Here is a 4,498-nt window from a genome sequence, read left to right as displayed (position 1 = left end):
GGTTAGGGTTAGGGTTAGGTTTAGGATTAGGGTTAGGGTTAGGGTTAGGGTTGGGGGATAGGTTAGGATTGGGGCTAGGTTAGGATTAGGGCTGGGATAGGACCAGTTAAGGGGACAGCACACAAACGGAACAGGAGCCCAACGGAAACCGGAAACGTGGGGGCGGCAAAGGAGGTGGCACAGGCGAGTTAGGGTTAGGGTTAGGGTTAGGGTTAGGGTTAGGGTTAGGGTTAGGGTTAGGGTTAGTTAGGGTTAGGGTTAGGGTTAGGGTTAGGGTTAGGGTTAGGGTTAGGGTTAGGGTTAGGTTTTTAAGGTTATCTCGCTACACATTCCCCAAAGGGTCCGCCGACCCAGTTGGTTAGATAGAAGGCAGCGGAGGGCACAGGCCGACGCATGTCTCCGTCAGTAAACCTCACCGTACCAGAGTCGCATAAATTTTGGAGTGGGTACGAAGGCCGGCGAAGCGAGACTGCACCTCAACCAGAACCTCCCCCGAGTAGCTGAGGCGCTACCCAGGTCTTCGGCCAGCAAGATGGAAAAAAAGTTGAGAGAGAAAATTGAGAGAAACTCACCTACCCTTCCAACCTTGGATTACATTATGCCTATTCACTTTGCATTATTCTTGACCTAATGTTTTGTTTTTATATTTAACCAACTGTTTTCCTTAGAGATTAAGGTTAGGGTTAGGGGTCAGGGGTCAAAGGTTAAGGTTAGGGTTAAGGTTAGGGTTAGGGTTTAGGGTTAGGGGTTAGGGGCAGCCGAGGCGCCAACCAGGTCCCTAACCAGCAATACGGAAAAACAGTGAAAAGCTACCGAAAAGTACAGACCTACAAGACTAACCTTATCTTAAATACAAGACCACCCTTATATTAATTGTGTCCATTAACCTTTAGTTGTGTTTGAACTAATATATTTTTTTATAAATCTATTTTTGTTAAAAAAACTGTTTTGTTTAAAAAGGGTCCTTGTTGTAGGTAATTTGGATGTCAAAATTTGGTAGACACCTCATCAGTAGTGGACCTTGGGGTCTTAGAGTGTTTCGGCCATTATCACCAGACACCCTCGCCCAAGGGAGGCCCCGCCGGGGTCGATCAAGCCCCGGAGCGTGTCTACTTCGTCAATTGAAATTCCAGTAGCTTGTCCAGTCAACTCTCCAGCTTTAACGCAGACAGAGTAGATCAATTGGTCAGTCTTCTAGTCCTTTTGTTGTACCGATTTGTTCAACTATTAAATGTACATGAACCACCTTTGTATTCCATTTAATGTTGTTTTCCTCTTAATGTTGTTTTGCTTCATTTCAGTTTTATTGGGGGACCACCCTTATTATTATAAATGCAAATTGGAATCTATGTGGCCTACCTGTGCTAATGACCTTTAAGGTATTATTTCCACTCTTAATACATTTTATGTCATCAAAGAAGTTTCTCTCAAAGAATCGGAGTAACCTTACATATTACCTGGAAAGAAGGTCTTCCCCAGTGCCACTCTCCTGCGTCACAGCGCCACCGTTGAACGTCCCCCCCAAGAGCCTTGGCGAATCATCGTGGCGGCTCTCGTCCTCCAATCACGCCCCCCCATTCAACTGATAAGCACTAAAAAATTCGGCTATAACCTATTGGCACTCTTTAATTGTGTTAGTCGTAAAACATTCAGATGTAAATTCAATTCATAGTTTTTTATTAAAAATTCAATTCATATTTTTTATTAAATCAAATCGTACATTTAGAAATACCAATCAACGTAAATCGCGATACTCCTAGGTACCAACCCCCCAGAAGTACTCGTAAACTCCTGTCCGTTACTCCGGCAGCTTCTGTAATCCCCCTATCTTCCACAACATCATCTCTCCCAAACAACGATCAAAATGGAATAAAATGTCCACAAATCCCCTGGTATTATTAAAGTATTTTACCCGATTCCATTCATCCGTAAAATCAATTTATAACATTAATAAGATCGTATATTTGTAACGACATAGCTGTAGGCGTATCGTAGCTAATGTTATGAGCATTAGCAATGCAGAAGTACCCATAAGCCCCAGCCCCAAAACAATGGCGCCGCCCATAGACACTAATAATACCTAAGTCCTTTCGTAAATCAATAACGAACAAATAATTTTTGTTTTAACCTCCTGAGCCCGTTCCTGTATTGACACCCGGTCCCATTCGGCCGTAAATTCAACATATATCACCGAACTAGTCACCTATTTGGAGCGATATCGTCCTACGCGTACCGCAGCTAGCGAGCATTAGCAACTAGGAAATACCCATAAGCCCTTGCCAAAGTCATGGCGGCCCCCGATAACACATAATATTATTAAAATTACTCCTCCCGGTGAAAATAATAGAATACATTTAGATTGGTATTGTTTATTTGCACTATCCGGTCACTTTTGTTCGTTAAAAAACACTCACTCACCTTAATCCAACTCCGTATGTGGAATCAATAGTCTCGTAAACAAGGCAGCTAGTAAACATTAGCCAAACCGGAAGTAGCCCCCACCTTTTTTTTCGCCGTACGTCAGAGCAATCCTCCGCCAGCAATCATGCCAACCAAAGCATTCGTTCCAAAATTCGATTAGAATCAAACTTATTGAAAAACCTCTTAATACTATTTAATAGTGTTTTCCAACTTACTCGTTTCTAAATTCAAAGGATAATATTAAGTCCATAATATTCACGTCTAACTGAGGTCCGTTGGTACCAACGCGATTTAATGTGTCAAGGGCGCCCTCCAGTGTCCCATCACGTCCAATGTTTTCTTTTATGCGTTTGAAGAAAAATTCTTCTTTTTTCTTTTTTCTTTTAGGGCCTGCTTTAAAATAAAAAATGTGATTCGATTATAGTTTCGCCTTTTCGTTTTGTAATTTAATTAAATTAAATCGTAAATTTTTAGATATTTGGTTGGATTTAAAATTCATTCTGGAATCTAGATTTGGTCAAGTTTAGGATTTTGTTTGCAATTTGGTTAAGGGGTAGGATTTGACTCAGGGTAAAGAATTGATTTCAGAATTTGGTTCAGTTTCAAGACTAGAATCTGGTTGAATTTAGGACTTGAAGTTTGTGTTGCAGTGTCCCGTGCTTGGACCGATGCTGTCTCCACTAGTAGCCGTTGCGGTGGATCTTCTCCCCCCCCCCTTTTTTTTGGGTGCTTCAGAAGAATTATGACCAGGTTCTCGGTACCTTTTCCTTCTTTCTTCAAAGAGTTCCCGCAGCACATTTACCATTGGCCCTTCGCACGTCGTCGAGCTTTCATCCTAAGTAGGTGAATGCATTCCTTCACCTGCTGTTGTGATGGATCTTCTCTCCCTCTTCGTGCTTCAGAAAAATTAGGACCAGGTTCTTGGTATCTTCTTCTTCTTTCTTCAAGGAGCTCCAGCAGCACATCTACCGCTGTTTGCACTCCCCGCGTCGTCGAGTTTTCTTCCTTCGTCTTCATCTTCTTAACTCACCATTGGCGTCTCTCCCGTCTCCTCTTAGGGTTAGGGTTAGGGTTAGGGTTAGGGTTAGGGTTAGGGTTAGGGTTAGGGTTAGGGTTAGGGTTAGGGTTAGGGTTAGGGTTAGGGTTAGGGTTAGGGTTAGGGTTAGGGTTAGGGTTAGGGTTAGGGTTAGGGTTAGGGTTAGGGTTAGGGTTAGGGTTAGGGTTAGGGTTAGGGTTAGGGTTAGGGTTAGGTTTGCGATGAGAGACCCCCCCCTCCGAGGAGGGGAAGGGAAGTGCACGGTCCATCCATCCAGGACCCCAACCAGCCCCCCGCTCACGGTTCTGACGGGCAAAGCGGCGGCGCCGGCCATAGTGGACCGTCGTCCACCCCTGATCCATGGCAGTGGATTCAGAAATTGCCTTTGTTATATAATTAATTAATTAATAAAGTTGTTTTTAATAAAGTTTCTATTTTGAATTAGTTTGGCCAATTGTAATGTGTGCCCTGACAACGTTTCGGCCCTATCGGCCTTCTTCAGGTCTGGCACACTATAAACTGGGAATCTGCTCAATGAAGCGATGTTGCTCTCTTGCTGTCAAAGTTGGAATGAGCGGATTTCGTCACGCCGTTCCTTATATACCTGTCTGTCGGGTGAAACTGTTTTTAACTTTCAATTCAGTTTTTAACTTTCAATTTAGGTTTTAACGAAGTTCAAATGTTCTTCTCGGTTCGTAATAACTTTTTAAATAGAAATGCCACCATATTGTGTTCCAAAACAAGTTAGGGTTAGGGTTAGGGTTAGGGTTAGGGTCAGGGTCAGGGTCGGGTCGGGTTAGGGTTAGGGTTAGGGTTAGGTTAGGGTTAGGGTTAGGGTTAGGTTAGGTTTGCGATGAGAGACCCCCCCCTCCGAGGAGGGGAAGGGAAGTGCACGGTCCATCCATCCAGGACCCCAACCAGCCCCCAGCTCACGGTTCTGACGGGCAAAGCGGCGGCGCCGGCCATAGTGGACCGTCGTCCACCCCTGATCCATGGCAGTGGATTCAGAAATTGCCTTTGTTATATAATTAATTAATTAAG

This window comes from Syngnathus acus, unplaced genomic scaffold (assembly GCF_901709675.1).
Source record: "Syngnathus acus unplaced genomic scaffold, fSynAcu1.2, whole genome shotgun sequence".
NCBI lineage: Eukaryota > Metazoa > Chordata > Actinopteri > Syngnathiformes > Syngnathidae > Syngnathus > Syngnathus acus.
Note: the sequence above shows the minus strand (reverse complement) of the source record.